Genomic DNA, 24,055 nt, shown 5'->3' on the forward strand with positions numbered 1-24,055 from the left:
TGCTTCCCCGCTGTTTAACAAGGCAGTGAGTTTCTTGAACAGTAAAGTGTCTTAAATAGTTTTTATTTACATTGTTGACATAGCTGAAGAGATCGAATAAGGTGTAATTTAAAGCTGGAACAACTTAGGTTTGCACATATTTGAGCAATAGTATATTAAATGGAGTAGTAGTGGTATGATGTGGTACAGAACGACCGCAGTAATTTGTGCAGTTGTGCATTGGCTTTTTTCCAGCATTTTGTTCTAATGAATGCGCTTTTTCTTGTTCTTGGAAGCTGTGTCACTAAAGCGGTATGTTCAAAGCTTGGTTTGGATGATTTTTCTTCCTTTGCATTCCTCAATAAATACTGATAAAAAGGCTTAAGAACAAAGGGAGGGTTGCAGGAAATTATCCAGGCCACCTCCTTTGCTTTTCTTTCCTCTTGTTGGAGGGTGAGAGAATACAAAGTGTTATTATGTTATCTCGCTGTTCATTATGAACATATGAATAGAGCAATTTCCTTATTCACACATCTTTACAAATTGCTAGCTTGACTTCCTGTCATTTAAAACTACAAATGTGTTTAACAAAGAAAGTAATAGAATCATAACAATTATTACAGGCATTAGGGTAATATGAAAAACTCATTGGCTTAATTAAAAGCTGATTACTTTACAAGTAAAGGTCTAGGTTGCATCAACTGGAAAGTACAAGGAGAAAGTACCTAGCAACTACACAACATCAATTATAATTTTAGAAAGGTAAGAAAGCTGTTATTATTTTTAGTTTAGTCTTACATTTATGATATTTTCACTTTAGTTTATTTTCATTATTAAAAAAACCCAAAACCCAAACAAACAAAAAACACCCCCAAACAAACAAAAACCCCCACCCCTAGGAAAGCATGGGTCCTCAAAGCACTAAGCACTCCCAGTGTAAATCCTGCAAAACAAAGAAGCAGACATCTGATGTTAAGCACTTACATAGACCCATCAAAGTCAGTAGAATTAAGTGCTCAATAATAAAACATCTGTTTAAGTGCTTGGCTGATTTGGGCTACAATTAAAGATTTAGCTCAGCAAGCATAGGTATAAACTTAAAAGTTATATGTATTATACTAGTCTTCTAGGAGCCATAAAATTAATGAAAATTTGCCTTAGACTGAAATTTTATTAGGTCGTAGTCAAATGATGACAGATCCCAGCGGCACAGTTGCTTGAGGTCATTTTCCAACACTTCTTTGCCAGGGGCAATTCAGCCTAGAAAGGATTATACAGATTTTATAGAGACAGCATGTCTTACAGGACATATTTGCTGAGCAGTACCATTCTACCTATAAAAGATAATACCAGGGGGATCAAGACCTCTTTGAGATGACTTTGTTTATTTACCTTCCTGTAGAGGAGGTGTCATTAAGAGTTCGTGTTCAATAAGAGCATGCAAGTTGTTTTGGATTATGAACATAGATTGCAGAGGAATCTTGATTTTTTTTCCCCTCACAGGTTCAGTATTCTACAAGTTTGTCCTTGGGTCATTGTGGGCATTCTTTTGTTAAAGATGTTGTTACAGGAACTATACAATTCTGAATTAGCAGCTTTTCTTGCAAATTAGGCACAAGGCAGGACAGCTTATATAACAAGCGTATAACTGTAACTGCTCAACTAATGTGTTACTTTTCTAGACATGAGTTATATGTGAGTGTTTCTGCTTCCTCTTCAAATAAACACTTACAGGTTAAATTACCTTCAGTAGTGGCTTATTTTACATATTCCATTTTACATTAAAATAGACTATTATCATTCACAGTGTTAATATGGAAGTGCGTTAGCTAACGAGTAAAGGAAATAACTCTTTGAAAGGTTTCAGCTTTTCCTGGCAAAGCATATGTTTTGAGGCAACAAAATAGTTTTTGCGGTGAAGAGGCTGAATCAGTAGGAATGCTTAAAACACCTATTTCAAGCACAGAGTTCCTTTCTGTAATTATTGCGTGTTCAGGCCAATGACTCGTTCTTGGAAGCTCACAGCTCTCAGGAGCCTGAGCTCTGCAGCAATTAGTGAGTAACCAAAAACGATAAAGAAAGTTACAGACAGCTCAGTCTGGTTGGTGCTTCAACTTTTATATCACAAGAAATATTTCTTTTGAAGACACTTAGGAAGTAGTAGTCAAATACTCTTCACTAGGCTGAAAGTTTTCCCCCTTTCTGCAGAGTACAAAACATAACCTGGTTCACTGCAGAAGAAAAAAAAGCATATGTTTCTTAGGTGAGAGTAAAACCCTCTTACACCCCTAAAATCTGATTAAGCTGAATATTTTTGTACATGTTCTGAATAAATAAGAATGAAACTTTACCACCATTCACCATTCAGAATACTGAATTACAATACTAGATACCTAAGGTATCACTGAAAGTTGTATTTAAACAATCAAAAACAGAATAATTCAACATTTAAAGTCTTCTGAGTGATTTTTTTTTTCCTCCATTCACTGTCTATGCAAAGTTGTTTAGATGATCTATGAAATGCCACACGCACACACATTGACTTTGATATGCAACTATTATCCCTGGTAGTTATACCATTATAAGGTAGTTGTAAGGTGGTATAGTGACTCCAAAAGGTGAGATGTCTGGATTCAGGGAAAAAATACATTTAAACTTGGATAAAAATATATTAAACACTGTGAATGAACTATGATTTCACTACTACTCAGTAGAACGCTGGTCAATATTGTATCAATTTGGGGGGGGTGGGGTAGGAGCATAAGATAAATACTCTCAGAACCAAAAAAAGAGAAAGAAAAGAATATAAGGTACCTCTCAGGCAGTCAAAATTCCCTGACCTTTTTCAGACATTTTCTTCAGCATTTACACTGAAAACAAACAGTTTTTTGATTGAATTTGTCAATTATGATCTGTTATAACAATGTACTGTAATTTTCTATGAATGCAGTTCAGGAATACATCACATTTTTGAACACTTTTGCAGCATCCACCAGCACATTCATATGGAAATAATAGTGAAAAATATCCAGATAGGTCATTCTGATGAATTATAATATATGTGCAGTAATGAAGAATTCACTTTCTTTTCTGTCTAGATGCTAGCTGGACTTCTTTCAAGTAAGTTAAGAATTACTTACAGCAACATGTGCAGATTTTTAAGGAAACATGTATGAACATTCATTTTCTGTACCCAACCAACAAACTGACTTTTTTAATTGTATTGGTTTTGGCTGAGATAGAGTTAATTTTCTTCACAGTAGCTAGTATGGGGCTATGTTTTGGATTTGTGTTGAAAACAGTGTTGATATCACAGGGATGTTTTCATTCCTGCTGAGCAGGGCTTGCACAGAGTCAAGGGCTGTTCTGGTTCTCCCCCAACCCCACCAGCGAGTAGTTGGGGGGGGCACAAGGAGTTGGGAGGGGATACAGCTGGGACAGCTGACCCCGACTGACCCAAGGGACATCCCAGACCATAAGATGTCATGCTCAGTATAGAAAACTGGGAGAAGAAGGAGGAAGGGGGGACGTTCAGAGTGATTGGGGTTTGTCTTCCCAAGTCACTGTTAGGCGTGCTGGAGCCCTGCTTTCCTGGGGATGGCTGAACACCCGCCTGCCCATGGGAAGCGGGGAATGAATTCCTTGGTTTGCTTTGCTTGTGTGCATGGCTTTTGCTTTACCTATTAAACTGTCCTTATCTCAACCCATGATTTTCCTCACTTTTACCCTTCTGATTCTCTCCCCCATCCCACTGGGGGGGGAGTGAGCAAGTGGCTGTATGGTGCTTAGTTGCTGGCTAGTGTTAAAACATGACATTTATTCAGAATAATTTTTATTTTAAATCAAAAACCCCAAAAGGACAAAGGAAACACAGAGAATGTAAGTGCCAAAATCTGAACAAACAGAGCATCTTTAGAAATGTAAAGGTGAAATTATTTATTCTTCACTCTTTTTTTTCCTTCTGTGTAGGAAGATTCCGGCTGGTTGGTGTGGTGGTGGCCTCCAAACAGCAGGGCGTGAGAGGCAGATCTGGTAAGTTTGCTTTCCCCTGACTGGTGTTACTGCTTTCTGTAACTGACCCCTGGCAGCAATCAGTAAATGTTGGGGGACAGAGTTCAGATGATGTGAAACTCCATCTGAAGAGCACACTTGCAGTTTGTCAGAAGGGTCTGGGTATGGCAAAACTGATACAAAGAATTACTGTTGTGTCATTGTGCCAAGAGAGCTTTCTGAGAGATAATCCCTAGGAAAAAAGCTACTGGAGAAATGAGTGGAATGTTCTTGGCTGGCAAGATAATAGTTTCTGTTGCTTGCTCTAGGTTGTTTTTTTTCTCTTCCGTGTGAGAAAGTGCATTCCCAATTTTAGAAACCGTAAAGGTTACCACATGTAGTCTTCTACTGTACAGGCAACCATCATAATTGAAATCCTCATAAGCAAGGAAACAGAAGTTTAAAGCAGGTAATGGATAACAGCCAAAACATGCACTGGAGTTCACTAATTACTCTACTCTAGCTACTGTGATCTTAAACTTTGCCTGCTTTTTCTCCTCTCTCTTCCAGTAACGCACAGCTTTCTGGCATCATTATTAGTATTCAAAAAACTGCCTTTTCACAAATCAACTGAACCAAATGTCCACAAATATGAAAATTTTTTAAAACCTCAGCAAAGCACAGAAGGAAAAAGTTTCTTTTACTACACTTGGCCCTTTCTTCCACAGAAGCTTTTTGATTTTCTTTTATGACCAGGAAATTTCCCTTCTAGTGCTCTCTCCAGTTCTCAGTTGATCTGGATAATTTTGCAGGTCTGATCTTGGAGAATTTTTTGGTGAATTGTCTCTAGGAGAGTGCTGAGATATTACAGTGATATAAAATTATGATCTTCTTTAGATTAAGAAAATAAGATACAAAATTTATTTCCACATTTAAACCTGATATTCAAACTATGCACTTGGTAAAGATTTGAATCCATACCTGTTTTGGTTTTGCAAATGTATCTGTTTGAAGGTCTACTGGCAATATCAGTCACAAAAGGACTGAATAGAATGAGTGGGAGTAAGGCAAAGCTCACAACTGTAGTCCGTGGATGTGTCATTTCCCTTTCCTAATTCACCTTTCACTTAAACGGAGTAGTAACAACTTAAGCTGGTTATCTGACAACCCAAAAATGGGGAAAATGTTGTAGTCTTTTGAAAAGCAATAAGAAATATTACTAGTATGGTAATTGAAAAGGATTTCCCACAGTTTATTTTTTGTACAGATTAAATAACTCTTCAGTAAAATGTCTTCTGGAACATGGTGTTTTATATAATGAATGCCTACTATTTACTAGTAGTATTAACAGCAGTACTTAAAATTTTGTTATCAAAGACTGTTAGCACAGTTGCAGGTATTCTGTGAACACCTGGAATATTCATTATTCCATCTCTTAATATATATAGTTCATAGGAATTTACATAAGCTGATGTTATAATCAGTGTCTATAATCTGTGATAACTAAGAAAACATTGCTATTTTCTGTGGAAAAAAAAAAATGCAATTACCAAACTTGTAATTACAAAGCAATCCACATCAAATTGCAGTATTCAGGGGGTCTTGCTGTTGGTCTTCTGTTGACTTTTTTATTTTATGCTTTTCATTTTTCCGCCCCTGAGATGTAAATACCTATAGTCTAGAAATCACTCTCATTAGGCAAATAGTTGTTACACCCATAGAATGAGCACAAAACTGCTCTCCCCGTTGAGCTAGTTTTTATTTATATCTATTCCTCAATTGATTACCACTCCTGGAAATGTCTTGTACAACAGCCAGTTCTGCCAAAATTCATAAGCAAATTAACTCATTATTGGCATTTGGAAAAACTGCCGTTTAACTGAAACAAATAGCCATGAAAAAAATGCTTTGCAATAAGGAGAGAATGAGAAGAAATAATAGGGATAGAAAAATGAGTATGTATTTAGGGTCACCTTTACATTCCCTATATTTTGAAATGTGGACTAGCCATTAATACTCCATAATGTATTTCCTATAACTTTACTCCTTACGTCTTTCTATAGCTAAAGCTTTTACAAGTGAAATTCATTGGCTCTTCAGCATACAGAAGTTAAAGGCTGGAGACTGTATGAAGAGTGGTTTTTAAGCCCTGGCCTCTGGTCGACATAAAATGCAGGAATGAAGTTAGTACTTCTGCCAAAGTCCTCACTTGTCTTCTCCACTGCTCTTTATTCTGACAGACAATAAGTAATACATACAGCTCTTATAGCTGTTGTAATGACAGCTGCCTGTCTGCTGCTTTTTGGGGTGGGGGCATTGAGGGGGTCAGGTCAGATATTAAATTTGGTCAAATAATATGCAAGATGGCAGCTACTGAACAAGTTCTTTAAAAAAAGATCCACTGGAGGGTATTAAATAGTCAAATCCATTCCTAAATGTCCATCAGTGTCTGTTTGCTAGAGGCAGAATGACACAAAGCCTTGTTCTGGTCCAGGAAGGCTATTCCTATGTTCTTACACTGGATTCCATAGATCATAATTTCATGGCTGTTACATTAACAGAAAAGTCTTTCAGAGCCTAAAATCTTTCTATTTCAAGATAAGATTTCTGGGCAGAGGGTATTTCTTTTGTTTGGGTAATCTTTCCTTATAAACAATTTTATTTGGAAAAGAGAACAAAGGCTTTCAGGTAGAAAATAGAACAAGGCTTCAGGTGAAGTCTTCCTTCAGATCTTGAAAAAAGGAAGCAAACTTCAAAGATGAATATAAGTTGGATTTAGCTGTATTAGTTTATAAATGATTTAGCTTTACAAACTTTAGTAGGTCATTTAAAGAACAATATCTACCTCTGGTGTTTGTAAAACAATCTTAAAAATCATTTGGTATTTTTGTGATTACAGACTAGTTAGGATTTCTCCAACTTTTATTCTACAGATACAGTTTGTTTAAAAGTTTCACGAAAAACATAAGAATTGCTAAAACTAAACAAAAGGTTTTTTGTTATAAGAACAGAAGATTGCGGGAGTGACAAAAGGGTTGTTAATGTCTATCAGTAGAATGCCAAAATCTTGAAGACCATGCATGACAGATAGATACTACTTCAGCTAAAACTGCAAGAATATCTTTGATCCCTAAGATAAATCTGATTGTACACTGGCATAACAAACTTAGTATTAATACTGCCCTATCAATATCATTGAAGAAGGAATAGCAGTCTGGCTTTTGAATGCCTTTAAAAATGCTTTACAGGTATCTGTGTGAAAAGAAATTTTGTTTGTTTTTCTAAGCAGTTATGGGTAAGGCAAAAATATTTTTTTTTCTTCTTTTCTGATGGCCTACTTTCTTCCAGCTTTTCTGCAAAGTTAAATCTGATTGTCATTGATTTTAATATAATATGGGTTAAACTTCCTAATTAATATTACCCTTATGTTTATGTAGACTTCAAAAAAAGTTTTAAAGAATTCGTTGTAAAGGATTATGTTTAAATGCCTGACCTTCTGTGTTGTATTGCAAATGTAATAAAATCTTTGTCGGGTACTTCATAGTTCATTAGAAAAAAATTAATAGCAGAGGAGAAAAAAGCTTATTAAATCCAGGTGACAGTGTCCCCTGGACACTTATACATCTTTAATGTATGGTAATTACTTAGGAACTTCTTAATAAAAATTCTGAAAATTCTTTTTCAAAGCAAAAAAAATACTACTATTCTGCTGATTACATTCCTTTCAAGGAACTACGGCACCTCTAGAAGGTGTTTCAGAGCATAGGTCATGTTAAAAGCTCTATGTAGATAACCTCAATGTAATAGTTATTACATTGACATCTTTGTTACTGCAGAAATGAAGCCCAAAAGCTATAAATTTTAAAATTCATGTAAACAATTTGTCTGACTATAAGGAACCCAGCTATTGTGTAATTATTAGGAAATAGCATGGAAGTGTCTCTTATTAGTTTTCTGTATCTGGTGGGGAGTCCTTCAACAAAACTAACATGTCTATTCTTGTAAACTAAGCAGCATTCATGTTCAGAATTTGGAATAAATTTTGAGAATAACTCTTTGGATTTTGGTTTCCTAATTCACAACAATTAATCTCATTCTCTTTTGTACCTGTTGTGAATGCGAAGTGTAATAATGGAGAATATCGCTCCGAAACACTGATATAATAAGCAGAACCTCCCTCCCTGAATCCCAGTTCAGCATTTAGCTACTTAGACCCTACCTATGCCATCAGACATGCAAGTATGATATGTTGCACTATTTGTTAACACAATCCTGACCCAGAATGACTTTGAGATGGTGGTGAGACTTTATGGCGAGTTGCCCAGCTATTGTCTCTCTAGATCACTTTTACCTTAATAAAGGTCTCTGGCTATTGCAGTTTAGGTTGTAATAGTGTGTGTGTGTGTGTGCGCGCGCGCGCGTGTGTATTCATCTTGGCCAAAACCACATTTCTAAGCAGTTGTAAAGCTCTGGTATCACTGTGGCAGACTGTATAAAACCCAAATAACTCAATTGGCTGAAATGACTTCTTCTCCAGGGGAGATTTAATGAACTGCCCTATTCTAAATCCAAATCTCTATGGAAGTAGATCAGTATCATTACATTTTTACTGAATTCTAGATATAAATGCATAAAATTAAATCGATTAAAATTATATCCTTTTGGTTATCATTGCATTTCCTACACATATATAAGCTGAATTAGAGTGGTAAGGGGGGCAAATATAAAATAAGTAATTATACAAAAAAGCCACAATCCTTTTGTCTCAGCTAACTGCCCAACATTTTGATGCCAGGCACTCTTATTGCAGCTAACTGTAAACTATGTTTAGTGCCTTAGGAAATAAAATGTGTTTAAGTATTATGGTGGTAAAATCAATCTAGATTATTATGAGAAATAAAACAGCTATATTTTTGGCAGTAATTTTTTTTTAAGATTTCAGTAAAAATAAATGGGAATACAGAAATAATAAATGAGCAAGCAGCGGTGTAATCACTTTGTAAGTTGCTAGAATGATCTTTGAATAAGGATAATTTCCCTAATTCAGCTGTATCAGCTATTGTAGCGAAATTAAAGTGTTGCTGATCAAGCAATTCTAACAGTCTTCCCACTCCTCCCCAGAATATGAAATCTTCCAAATGTCTTTACATTACTTGCATAACCTTTTGAACAAGCAGCACCTTTTCTGTCGTGTTTCAACACTAAACACTAGCGGACAATCTGAAACTATTTCATGATCACAGAGGGCAACGGCGGTATTGCTGCTGGTCCTGGGGACCATAAGAGGTGGGAAAGGGTGGGGAAGGCTGAGGGATCAGGGGCTGTCACAGGGAAGGGCTCATGGACAGTGTGTGTGAAGAGTGAAAGGTGTTCGAGTAGTGAAAATTCATCCGCAGAAAATATGAACTTTGTTTTTTACAAGTCTGTTTCTGGGGCTTTGGGGGAGCAAACAAATGTATACTGTAATTTTGCAAAGCTACATGAGCAGTACTATGCCATCTGGGAAATAAAAAAGACCCACAAAACAGCAAGTGTGCCTGCAGCAACTGGTCACCCTGATCAAAGGCACTGGTTCAAAAAGCAAAGAGGGAAATGGGAAAAATCGTACACTTTCTGGTTTGAAAACAGCCCTGATGGCAAAGATTTCTCCTCACAGTCCCCATGTGCCTTTCATGTTCCTGAAGACATGAAAGGGTGCCTTTATAGTGATTGGTATTGACAAGAGGGATTTATTTAAACTGAAGAGTCCAGAAACGCAGCCAGATGCTCTGCTGTCAGATGGCCCCGTGCGCTGGGGTGGGGGAGTGGGTGCTGAGGAGCAGCTGAGCGTTGGCTGCAGCCCTCTGTCTGCAAGGGGATGACATTGAGGTGGCTCGTCCCCAGGCCACATTCGGTTTGAGGTCAGGAGTGCGTACAGTGCCGAACTTCGCCGAGGTTGATGTTAGGTTGGTATTTCCCTGGGAAGTTTGCTGCTACTCACAGGAAACGCTTTATTAGCTGGGTGAAATGCTCTAAATCATACAGTGCTGCTGCTCAGCCCTGCCTGAACCTTTCCTGGGCGATGTTACAACTCATTGTTGTGAACTAGATCTGTCTTTGTCAGGAAAAGTTCTATAAAGCATACATTTAAAAAAAAAAACAAACCAAAACAACAAACCACCACCACCCCCCCCAGCAAAAAAAAAACAAACAAAACCCCAAACCTAACTCCCCTCCCTCCAAAAAAAATCAGAAAAAACAAAGCCACATTTTTGAACCATAATGTCCAAAGGAATGCTGATATAACTGCAAATGTCAGTATCAGTCATTTTTTTACATGTTTTGCAGTGTTCCGTTTTCATCTTTATGTATATATGGCCTTTCCCAACCTTAAATGTATATATTTTTTTTCCAGGTATAAACCACCTGACATTCACTTCTTGAGAATGAGCCAGAATTCTTTCAATTTTCTAAGTTATTTCCTTCTTACTCTTTTCAGTGTCTCTCTGTTTAAGCCAACTGATCTGAACACACTCTCTTCTTATTTAATCCTGTCATTTTTACTGTGAATGTTGCTTTGGTTGGGGTTTTTTTGGTTTTGTTTTGTTTAGATAGCTGCCATCACACTGCCTTGTTTTGATAGATACTCTGACACTTCTAAGTGTCCACCCTCTTTCCTAGGCTGACATTTCTGTGGAGCTGAATGCAAATTCATGTATAGTACCAGCATCTATGCTAAGCAAATATATATTTAAAATTTAGTTCTCTGGTGGCAGGTGGTGGCAAGCAGTAGTGCTGATAGACCTGGCACATCATTGTGGCTGGTGGCATGATGAATGTTTAGGGAGAACAGTGTAGGGTAAATATTTTTCTGTAAAGTGGTTACCAGCATTGGTATTGTATTATTTTGGGCAGGAAAGTAGAGAGGTTTATCTCTTTGTTATTTATTTTTTTTATAGTCCTTTTGTTTCCTACCTTCATGATCTCGAGCTCAGAATCTGTTTCTCTGTGGATTTGAAAAGCAACCGTCTTTGTACAACAGCTAGGTGTTTCACACGGATGAAAATGTAGCACTTGCTTTTGAAACTGATGATCAAGACATGAGGGCACCAAGATATAAGTCCAGCAGGAAAGGGGATTGTCACCCACATGAAAGGACAAACTTTTTAAATACAACAAAAAAAGTGTAGCATCCTCTGCTGTTGTTTAGGCAATGAATTCAAATGCCTGTCTCCATCATATCCCTTTTTTGTTCTTAGAGGTTTTTTTGTGGTTGATGAATAGTAGGGTCAGGGAGAGGAAGGGGCTTCCTGTGCCAAATTTTTTTCTCTATGCAAGTGGATAAGTAAGACTGCCTTTTCTTATTTTAATATATTGTACTTCTAGGACATTAAAACTGATCTTTAAAAAAAATAATAAAATATTGTAGTGAAGCCCTATATTTTCAATGCATACAAATATTTCTTCATGTATTTCATTATTAGGCAGAATATCAACTGCCTCAGAGTCCTTAAGAAGTAAAACTTCGCACTATAGAGCTTTCTGAGATGACACAGTTCACTGCTATTATGAATGTTTTTAATAAATCTGACAAAATAACTTCTCTGAGAAGTGTGTTGTCAGTGAATCAGCAGTGAGAACTTCAGACTCATCGGGAAAGGCTCAGGAGAACTTGCAGTTCATCTGGGCAATACAGCAATCTGAGACCAGAATATGCTGGGGAAGATCCCTTTCTCTGCCTCCAAATGAAATTGGGTTTTGTCCCATCTCTCCGAAGTAGTAATCTGGAGATATTTCAGGAGAACTTTAAAACTACTTTTTCTTATTTCTGCTTCACTTTTTTCATGGAAAATAAGGGTCTGGATTGCAAGATCTGGATTCTTTAGACTATACATAGATATGATTTGTCTTACTTTTTAAGAAATTAATTTTCTTCTATTATAAGGATAGTATATCTTCTCATTAACCTGTTGCTTTCTCTGTAACTCCAATATTATCAGAATAAGAATTATGTCTATTAATCATAATTATTTTCCATGATATGTGATAGTATGCGATATGGATAAGCCATAGTTTGGGACTTTTTTTTCCTCTGGCCTTTTTATAATAACTTTTTTTAAAAGTTTGACAACAGAGTTAACAGAAAGAATGCTGAGCTGTAGGGAGTCATTCAGCTAAGTATGTCAGTGTGCAGGGAAGTGCATGTTTTGTACTGGTTTTCAGAGCAGAGGAGTCAAGATGTCCTAACTTAGGATGTTCAGGATTTTAGTTTTCAAGGTTGGTGGTGCACTAACAATAGCTTAATAAAAATTCTCCCTATGTTTTTCACAAAAATTTTTTAATTATATTGCAAAAGATGTTCTCTCATGAATTTCAAGTAATTTTTTATGTGTTTTTGTAACATTGTGCACCCTTATTTTAAAGAAGATGACTATTAAACCAAAATAATAACTTGTGTTTCTTAATAGGTGCTACTAATATGTGTTTTAGTAACATTCAGATTATTTTTATTTCTGTAGAAAAATAATTGTATATTTTTGCCTACATTTTGTGGAATGATGAAGCAGCACAGCCCACAGCAGATATTACTGATTCACTGATGGAATCAAATACTGAAAAAGAGGCTTGCACCTATCTTAGATATATGAATAGAATCAAAAGGCTAGAAATCAGAAGTTCATGGTGCTAGAAAACTGGCTTATTCCCACTGATAAATGCCTTAGTACTAATGCCTGAGAGTTGCCTGTTGATCTTGTACGTCCTGTCCACTAATGGCAGACAGTGGCTGGGTACAAGTTTGCAGCACTTTGTCTTCTGAGACATAAGAACTGCACTAAGAACTGTTGGATGACCTGCTAGCCATCATTTTTGTTCTGCAATGGCTCAGCATTCTTGTTAGTGATGATAAGGGAATTACTGTCTCTGATATAACCTTTGGTTTTGCAGTGATTCTCCTGGACAAGTAAAAACTTTATGCTATAAGAAGGAATTTGAAACAATTCGCCCTCCCTGCAATATTTTTGTGTGTTTTGTCTTAGTAAACCCTTAATTCTTGGTGTGGGTCATGTAGATTAGATAAACATCCAAACTATATGGCAAAAACCAAATTGGACAACTGCAAAGGAAAACATGTCAGTGATTTCATAGAACTCAGCTTCTTAACTGGTTCATGGTTTTTAGTCAATGGAATAAAGTAAAAGAATTTTCATGGGGTTTTTTTTAGATATAGTTCTATAAATAATACCTTAATGGCTACAGATGACATGCAGTACCACATGAAAGGCACTTCAAACTCATGTACAATACATAGCCTAAGAGAAAAGCAATCTATGTGTTCTACAAAAAAAATGACAGGAGGCTTAATGTAAAATTCTGCTCTCACAAGGGCAAAAACTCCAAAATGCGTTTTCTTTACCAAGGCTAAATTTTTGTGGGCCAATTTTGATTTTGTGACAAGTCAAAATTGTTCTGTCTATGAAACATATTGAAGGTATCTGGGAGACAATAAAATGGCAGGTTAATGTTTGAGGGAAAATGTCATCCATATAAAACAAAGCATGCAAATGGGAACTATCGCATCTGAGGCTTTAGTAAATCAAATTCATGAAAGGTCATATTGTAGAAATTCTGAATACAGATCTATATCTCATCAGATTCTCAGCATAAAATTAAGAATGAATATGAAATAAAAGGTAACACTTTCCTGGTATAACTTATTTAGGTATAGTCCACTGAAAAGTACACAACATGAGCAATTTAGAGCAGCAAAAGTTTTGACCACTTGGGCAGGGGTCCAGACTGTAGTTTCAAAAGGCAAAGGATGTAGAAAACAGTGTCATTCAAGACTAGTTAGCTTCTTCATTTGCAAAGTCTATAAACATGAAGTCTTCTGTCTGTCTTTAAGACTAAAGATTTGGTGACAGACTGTATTTTCTGGAATTACAGTCTCAACACATTAAATATTTGGATCCAATTAAGGGAAAGTCACTACACCTTAGAATAAGGTAGAGATGTGGGTTAACTTCCAAGCTAACTTGTAAGGCAGCCCAGTGAAAGGGATGCACGGGCTGGAAACTGTGGGAAACAGATTGCAACAGAACATCTAAATTAAGAAAAATGTCCATTGATGGGTCTTCTGAATAGTGTGCAGAAGAGAGGCACTTCAGTTAGTTTTTGGACACTCCTTTCAAGCCCAAAGAGAGAAGCTTGAAAATCCAGGGCCTTCAGAATTTTAGTCACATACTGAAGAAACTTAAGGAATTAAGATTGTACTTTTCCTTATTTAAAATATTTCTGTCTACAGAAAAGGTTATTTAGTTACTATTATGTTATTCACTGTCTTCAATTTTTAATTTACAGGACAGGAAAATTAAAGGGAGGATGGAAAATAAAAGCATTAACCAAAAGCTGAAACAGTGTAATTAATTCTTTACTTTCTCAATTAGGATAAATCCAGTAATGTAAAATACCAAAGTCATAATTTTAGTTAATGGTATAGCTGTAGAATGACTTCACTTCCACATTTTTTCATTGTGAATTGACAATCATTTAAGAAATAAGTGGCACTTAAGATATGAACAGCTGGAGCTGACACCACCTCTTTCTCCCTGCATTAGCTGTCAGCTGGTCAAAATCTTATTCCTGTTTCTCCATTTCTTATGGTTATGAAACACTGTACGGTGTTCACTGGTGCTTTTGAGTGTGGTGTTTAAAAAAAAAAAAGAAAAAAAAAGAAAGAATGACTTTGCAAAAGATATTAACTGCTTTAGGACTGGGAAAAGAATGTGCATGCATGACAGGAACATCTCCTGAGCATATACATTATGTTTCACAGGGCACAGAAAAATGTTGGGTCCTTCAGGTCAAGCCTGTCAGTTCCAATCTCCATGAAAAGAATACCATAACTTGCTATATTATACCAGGTAATATTATTGAGGGAATGATTGTGAACTTGTGACACCATCTTAGGTACACTTGCCTCCTGCACGTGATTTGCTCCTGCAGAGCTTTGGTTTAGGTCAAAGGTTTTATCTACTTTTTTTTTTTTTTTCCTTTTTCCAATTGTAATCAGTTTAGTTAAAGTCTCTGTGGCTTGTGGGGCTTTGGATATTCTATAGCTATGGAATTTCCATTTAAAATCTGCTGTGAATAAAACATTTTTTTTTTATTAATCCAAGAAATATTTATTTAAGAAATAAGTATCTCAAGAATAATAAGCTGACTTTTACACGGAGGATAACTTCCTGACACTGGTTTCAAGTTTTTTAAGTAAACCACAATGAAAATACAGTAGAGTAGGAACTCTGTAATGCCAAGCTAAATAAACTAAAATATAAGTGAATCTATTCAGTGACAATTCTGACCACTGCCTTAAAATTAATTGTTAGTCACTATTGCTTCTCCCAGGATCTCTTTATTGCTCAAACAACCACAAGGCACTGCAGAGCATCTGAGGGAATGGAGGAGATTGGTTTTGTTTAGTGGGGTTTTTGAGGACCTTCTCAAGCTCAAAATGATGATATGGTTCATTAACTGTTTCTGTTACATTAATCTCTTCACATTCTTTCCATACCTTCTATGTTGTTCATTTACTTCTTGAGATACATGCTGAATGGGACAGTGCAAACAATAACAGAGGTTTTGGGAAGGTGGGTTTATATGATATTGACTGGACAAGTAAGAAGCAGAAAAGGGATCTGGATTAATACCTACACAATGCCTATGACCGCAAGGTTGATGCCCATGACATACTGTCAAAGTTTGTGGTGGCTGAGCACGGGTACAGTTAACAATCCCTAATCTGTACTATAGATTAGTATACTAGCCTACTATATGTGTGTCTGTGTATATACATATCTTTATACATATACTCGCCTAGTAATCAGTATATAGGCTAACACGGTTGGATGGTAGTTGGCTATTGCTAAAACATATAGCAGAATCACGACAGCTTTAACATGCTGCTTCGTAAAGGGGAAAGATAAAGTTGTGTGCTGAGATTCTGCAGTAAAATACCATCCCGGGACAGTACTTTAGACATTTCTCATCGGTGAGAGGAGCTGATTGGATTGAAACACATCAGAAATTTATGTAGAGACCTTAAATTCATCATGGTGTAGATTTCATCAACATATAAAATCAGCCTGCACATCAAAGTGTTACATATACGCTCCTTTAGGTTTATCTGTAGCAATTTCAGTAAGGATCCACTGCAAACTTAGTTTGCTAATTCTTCTGGAAATGTTAGCTACTTATTAAAGACCTCAGAATTACCCTTTGCACATGTATGTTCTATATAAATATCCTATCCATACTGCATCAGGAGGCATAATTTGTGAGGCCGAATCATAGAAAAATGCAAAATTTGCTTTTTTCGTACCACCTGAAGCTGTCTGGAATTGCACAAAAGCTATTTAAAATGAAATTGTTATATTTTTAACTTATAGAGAGCTAGAGCTGTGATTTCCCTAGACACCCATAAACTACGTAGATTTTCATTACTTTTTTTTAACCTTCCTTTGGGTCTTTTGTACTACTCCACTTTCAGTTTGTTGATGCTCAGCTTCTTTTAAAAGGGTATATCTGAATAAATACAGGTTAATAAAGGACAGAGGGTGCAATGGGAGTTGCTGGGTTGTAGAGCTCAGTCCCCTGCAGTTGGAGGCAACCAGATCATAGAAATACATTCATAAATAGTGCTCGTTTTCAAGTTTTTGGCTGTTGTTTTTACCACTGCTACTTGTGTTATGAAGCTGTTAACATTCTTAAAATCCTTACTGCTTGGAACTGTTTACCAATTTCCATTAACAAACAGCCAGTTTTTGCATGAGTCTGTCTTTTTTCATTTAGTTGAAGTTAAGCTAAAGGAAAAGTCAACATATTCAGTTTCCAGCCTTTATTTAGGGAAGACGAACTTCTTAAAAATTTCATAGAAGATATAAAATATATGCAATTATCTGCTGTGGTTAAAAATCACTTTATTTTGACGATTAGTGACCATAATCATAAGGTCTGACCAGTCTTGTCAAAAGGGGATTAATATTTTCTGTCTCACTGGGATAATTATTAGATTGTGTTTGTGAGACTCAGTAAATTCCCCAGGATGTAGTGGAAAAGTTACTGCTGGAAAACACAGGTAATTGGCAATAGTGAAATCAGCTGAAGCTCATCTTGCCTTATATAGCATGCATTAATAATAAGCATGATAGAAACAGCCCCAAGGCAAAAAGATAAAAATGGAGCCACCAAATTTCTATATAAAATTGTGTCGATTTAAGAGTTGTACCTCGTGAAGGGTTTCTATTTGGCCCCTGCAATCCCCCCCATATAAATTTCTACATGGGTAGGGAAAGAGGTGTTTGTTTTGTCCTCTTATAACTTCGTAATTACGGTCAAATCCCAGCACAGCAGTGAGTTTTGGTTCTACCAATGCATTTTAGAGTATTCCCTCTTCTCCCCACATGTCCCACATTGAAGTTTCCATGAATTAGTAATGTTAATCAATATACAGTTTACTCATATCTCACTCACACAAGTTAGTTAAATTTCCTTGGTTTAACCAGGGACTCTCTTCTTCTTTCTAGTTTGTATCTTTTACATATCAATTTTGTATCTTATAACTGATTTATAGGCCGTAGAGTAATTCATTCAAGGGTAAATGCACATTTGGGTGCAACGTGAGTGAAGTGATTCAGCTTAACCTTTTAGTTCATAAAAGAAAACAAAACTCTTTCTTAAATAATAGTAGAATAGGAATATATTGTGAAATCAGATGAGTATTACGTCTGGTTAGAAAGTTTAGCAGAGCATTTTTTTAACAGGTATGTAGTCCTAATAATCGAAATGAAGAAAAGAGGAATATTTCTGTGAAAAACACTTTCAAGATTGTAAACCTTCAGGGATTTAATCTTTTATCCTCAAAACTTCATTACTCTAAAGACATTAATTTTGTAAAGCATTCACTGTATGAAAGAGTTACCATTCTGACAAAGAACCTTGAAAAAGTCACAAGAATTTCTGATGAAAGCATGTTTAAAACATTTGATGTAGATAAATAACACACATGCATATTCATGTTTAAAGTTATTGCAAAAGTTTGATAAGACAGAAGTGAAAACAAATAATTGTTTCAAGATAAGATTACTTTGGTAAGAGAAAAATAAACTTCAAGATTAAATAAATACAGTAACAGATAATAAAAATCAACTTTACTGGAGAATATCAGTAGGGTCAATGGCACATATACAGTTACCATCTATTTAGTTCTTAATCTCCCACAGCTGGTTTCTTGAGATGTTTGGCCATTGTTAAGTTTATCTATAGCTTTTACCTGCATTTTATCATCATGACTATGAAGATACTGTCTTTGAACAGAAATAATATGCCTTCTATCAAAGTGAAAGATGCCAACATTTGTTGTCAGTATCCTCTTGACTGTCTTGTCATCATGCCCTCTTGAAAGACACCTTTTTTATGCTCATCTTAATTACAGTCAAGATGCAAATTTTGTATAAACTCTCACAGTGAGAATCCTTTCAAGAAAGAAGCAACTTGGTTTTATGTGTTTGTAATCAAACTGAGACTGCGGATACTTTCATCTGCATATTCTGAAATATAAACCACAAACACTTCCTTGTGCTCCATCAAGGGAAGTTGAATACTGGTTGAGTAGTCTCTAAAGTAATAATTTCTCCTACCTTCAGTTTATATTCTTATGTCCCATAATATTAACTTGTTTTATGGTGTAAATTTAAAAAAGTGCTTTTAAAAAATCCCTTACCAGCACCCCCAAATTCAGGATGTCATTAGGGAGCAGCGGATGGAAGTGGAAAAGGCCAATACTACTATATAAATTCTTCAGTTGGAAAGTTCTACAATGTACTCCATTCCTTTTAGTCTGCCCTTGCTATATGCCAAGTGAATTGCTGCTGTAAATAAAAGCACCTTCTGATGAACAGTACCAATTTAAAGTAGTCATTACTTTAAGTAATACCTTAAGTAAAGTAGTCATCAGCTTTAAGCTGATTTTAAAGAATGTGATCCTGGATAATTTTTTACCAAAAGAACTTGAAAGGTGAGATGCAGCAGAAGCAGTTAGACCTAGCAGGTGGATTAGTAATAATACAAATCTTTGTATTGAATATTACTGCTTTGAATATTAGTTCTGTACTTGTAAATACTATTCATAGCTGGTGAATCAAAACCAAATGCACTAGCATATGTACTGATCATATACATTGCTATTACCAGTGATCTTTATATGCATGGAATTGAAAAAATTACAGTAACGGTTTGGCATATGGCACAAAACATTTAGATATGATTTGAACATCTATGCCTTCTGTAGTTATGCCGTGTGTCATGCACAGTCTTTTAAACTATTGAATGTCTCACTGATCTTGGTCCTTAAAAATAATTATCTTTGTTCAATATTTGCATTTGATTCAAACCAACTATTCCTTATAATTTAGCCTTTTACTGCTTGCCTAAAGAGCTACCCCTGAGCCAGCATGAAAATCAAACAGCTCTTTATGCTCCTATATATGTGATATTTAGACTTGAAGGGGGGAGGGAAAAGACAGTAAAAGTGCAGGTTTCAAAACTCAATTGCTTCATATCAAACCATTGACATTTTTCAAACCTATCTTTCTTTGTTTAAAAATTATACCCTATAATAATACATAATTTTAGAATAGATGCAATATTATACAGTGCTATGACTGTTAAGGCACTATTCAGTTCTACTGAAGAAATATGTTAACTGCTATTGCAGTAAGATGAGCTTTATGAGAAAAGCCAGTGTTTAGTATCTCAGAGGACAATCTATGATTTACCATTCTCTTAGTTTCATTGAAATCAGAATTGTTCAGCTGTAACAACAGGTGTAATAGATATATGCACATGCACATGTTCCTTGTTTGTGGTAGTTGAAAAACACAAAGCTCTGTATTCTTAATTTTCCCTTACATGAATTTAGAGATACATTAGTACCTGTAGAAACATATTTAATCAAACTTAATCTGATGCTTTTGTCTAGGTTAATTTAATATGCCTATAAGATAGATTATCTAGGGTATTTGGAAAGTCTGGAAACTTGATTCATTAGAGGACCAATGAAATTAAGTGTTACTGGATTACTATTATTATGCAAAACCTGAACAACAAGAGTTTTCAAGAATCACTTACTGTTATGTTTATTATATTAATGTACCAATGTGTGCAGCACAGGAAATGCAGTATATGAGCTATGAAGCATTTCCTACCCCAGCATAAATATTTTTTCTGTTTTTTCCATTCATCTTCTCTGCCTCTTGTGCTTACAAGCATATAGTAACATTTATTGGGAAGAAGGGATAATCTTTGGATCTCACTATTTGTATAACTTGAAGGAAATAACTATATCATATTTTCTTCACTTGTCTAGAAGGCTCAATGCTCTAGATTACTACCAAATATTGGCCTGTCAATGTCATCATCAATTCTAACAGAATTGATCAGCTCAGTTTTCTCACCTATAAATTAAAAAAAGAAATCACTGTAAAACTAACTCACTTAGACGCTCCTCATTATTTATTTGGATTGTTTCATGCATGAATGCTTAACGTATTTTGATCTAAACCTGGACTCTGATGATATTTCCAGTATAATTTACAAAAACCTGTACTTTGTTCCTTGTGCTTGTTAGAACAAACAAATTGCAGTTGCAGCAGCCTCTCCTCAATACCAGAAGTGCATCTTTAACCTTCTTTTCTACCCTCACAAAATCAAGGAAATGTCTATTTTTTGAGAAAATAGAGAAGTCAACAATTAAAAACATCAGTCTTAGCAGATGTATTCCTTACCAATATGAACACAGGCATAGACCTATAAGGATTGACATATACTGTCTATATGGGTTCACAATCAGTTTATTTGCATGTGGAGCTCCCCTGGAATGTGAGCTGCTTCCAGGTGTGAATGGGTTAACATGCAAAACCATTAGATTTTTAGCTCAAAGATGTCATGCAATACTAGAGCTATGTGAAAAGTTTTATATCCAGGGAAGGAACGGAAACCATTTGAAAATTGTTTGCTAGCTGCCCAAACCCTTCCTAATCCATATTGCTTAGCAGTTTTTTATAGAAAAGACCCATCAACATTATAAAGAAATGACAATTTCTGCTGCTTCATAAGAAAATAATTTTATAGTATCACCATAATTTTTGTTAACCAGTATAAAATATTTAGTTGAGATAAATTATTCTATCTGCATCATGTTTTTTATTTTAATGTCTAAGTTTTGAATGGCAGGGAATTCCTTACTCTCCAACTTTATAGGCTAAAATTATGGGTGGAACACTAAGAAGAACCAGTATCTGTGTATGCTTTACCAAGTTAATATTCAAGAAGATTCCTCTCTAACTAGCCCCCCCAGGTTGTTTTTAAATTTTCAGTTCAACACCATTAGTTGAACTCAGCCCTGTAACTGATAAACCGCATTTGAGAGCAAAACTTATCTCCCCAGTTTATTATACTGCAATGAAATCAGTAAAATACTGTCTAAGAGTGGCATGGTAAAAGATATTTTCTCTTGGAAAAAATTGCTAAACGCATTTTAATAGGTTTTACAGGTCCATAGAATGACATCAGAGAGCAATTCATAAGGTCTCTCCATTACAAAGAGCTTGTTAAATATGCATATATCTTTTTTGTACAATGCTGTTGTCATTTACTTCCAAGTGCCCTTAGACTTAAATTGTTCTTTCATATCTCATTGCAAAAATTCTGCTTTCTGTTGTTAACTTTTTTATGACAAAGTACAGGATGGTTTTGATGAAGATTCCTGTATTGATTGGATTGTTTTCAACTGATATCATGTTTCTTGTATAAAAGGGAACTAGAAAAGTAAGAGTCAAACAGTTTTATAAGTGTACTTCTGTAATTATGAACTATATTACTAAAGATTTTTTTTTCTTTTTTTGGCATTTCTTCAGGTTAGTGTCTGAACAGTATATTTTCTGAAGTATAATTTACCCTTAAAAAAAAAAAACTGTCAAGGGCTATTCTATACTCTATTTTAGTTGTTGATAGCTATTGCAGTTCTTTATTTTTAGAGAAGGAAAATAATGTTTTCCATAGGTATTTGAAAAGGAAAAGTATATGAATTAATTCAGTCTGCCAAGACTTAATTTTATCATTTACCACTTTTTTTCAGTGAGTCATTTGCTGGACAGTTAAAATTACTCTGGTATTTAACAGATCTTAGCACATAGACTGCTTTTCTCCTTGTCATGGCTAAGTGGAATTGTACTTTCTGCAGTCCAGATTTACTGCTGCTTTCACTAGATACCTGAATTTTACCCTGAAGCGCGAATGGAGTTTTAACAGACTTTTGCTGAGTGTTTTGAAATAACGTCTCACTATAAATTTCAATGAAAACATAATATTCTCATTACTTTTTCTTTATAACATTTAATTTGGGTGTAGAATTTTTTTTTTTTTTCCTGAAGCATGAAGTAAATGAGCTCGGCTTTGCCCATTCCTGTTGGTCCATGGGCTTGTCAGGGCTGCTGCTGTTTCACTTTTTAGTACTTTCAGGGAAAAAAGTTTGGGCCAGAAGCTTACAAGAGAAAGAGAGTCTCTCACTTTGTCTTCTGTGTGTCTCTGGTTACCTTGGGAGCATCCTCTTCCTTTTGATGTGGTTTCATACAGCAGGGAAACCTTCTTAGCGTCCCTTGGCCCTGTCAAGTCTGAGATTTTGCTGTGAGACACATGAATTCTTAGTCAATCACGAAGTCACTCACTGAAACCCATATCTGTGACCAGTATCATCCTCTGCTCCTTAAAATCTTTTGGCCTGTTGGAGTCAGACTCTTGCCCTGCGTGTGCCCATGGGGGTGGGCACGCTGCGGCGGCAGCAGCGCTTCAAGGGCTGTCCAGACCCAGAGCCTCGTACAAGGAGTAAGAGATATATGAAGTTATGGACAAAGCAAATGAGTTTGGGAATTCCCTTTCAATGCTCCTAAATGACATTTATCTCATAAAGAAATCCCGGTTGTGACATTTTGTTATAACAGAGAAAGTAATATTTTGCCTTAAAAGCTTTATCTTGTGGCCAACTCTGTGCGGTAAAAATAGGCGGCAGCCCTTCTCTCCTGTTAGAAAGGTAATGTTTTCAAGTCAACCTCAAATACAGAATAGCCTTTCTCAAGTGTACCCTATCGAGGACCCCTTTTTCTTTTTTACGTCTTCTGCACCTTTTGTCATTTTAATGTATAAAAGTAAAGTGGTTTAGGTGCCACTTCTGAAGATGTCATCATAAAACAAAAATTTCATTCAATCTCTCTCTGTGATCAGCTCCCTTCCCACAAATGTATTTCATCCAGGATGGATTAATAAACGTACATCGCTACATTATGGAGGCGCCTGTGATTCAGGCACTCTCCATATTCTCTTCTTTTTTGGAAAAAGCGTCATAAAAGATTGTTCATCTCTAGCTTAAGCCAGAAACCTTTTTTAGGAAACTAAAAATAATTTTTGTGAAATAGTAGTAATATCTCTATATACAAAAAGAATAAAATAGAGGCAAAACCCCCCCACTTAACTTTTTTCATAGATGTTTTTTAAATCATTCTATTCTAACATATTTTTCCTCTTTCTTCTTGATCATTGATGAAGTCAGAAAATATCCCAGATTCTTGAGATAATACTTGATAAAAAGTTGTATAAACAAATAACTAAACTCCAATGGGAAAATTCAGTTCTTTGGAGACTTACATTGTCAGTATTTTCCATTCAATTTATGGATTAATATATCTGGTTACAAGGATTCTACCTCTTTATTTTTCTGATGTAGGATATTGATTATGAATAGAATTCATCAATTTATAGACTTTGAGTCGCTATGAAAATGTTCCTGTGTTTCCTTCTCTATTTTAAAAAAATCAATCTTATAAATCATCCTTCTGTGCCATTTTATCCACTCTTAAGGGTTCAGATATTTAAATTATCTGCTAATTTGTAACTGTAAGAAGCATTTTATTGTTTTACTTACCTGCCCTGGGAAAATTTATCCCAATATTGAGTTATGTGACCTTTAGATTCTTTCACAAATAGTGATGGAGGTAGT

This window comes from Haliaeetus albicilla, chromosome 23, assembly GCF_947461875.1.
Source record: "Haliaeetus albicilla chromosome 23, bHalAlb1.1, whole genome shotgun sequence".
In the NCBI taxonomy this organism is placed as follows: Eukaryota; Metazoa; Chordata; class Aves; order Accipitriformes; family Accipitridae; genus Haliaeetus; species Haliaeetus albicilla.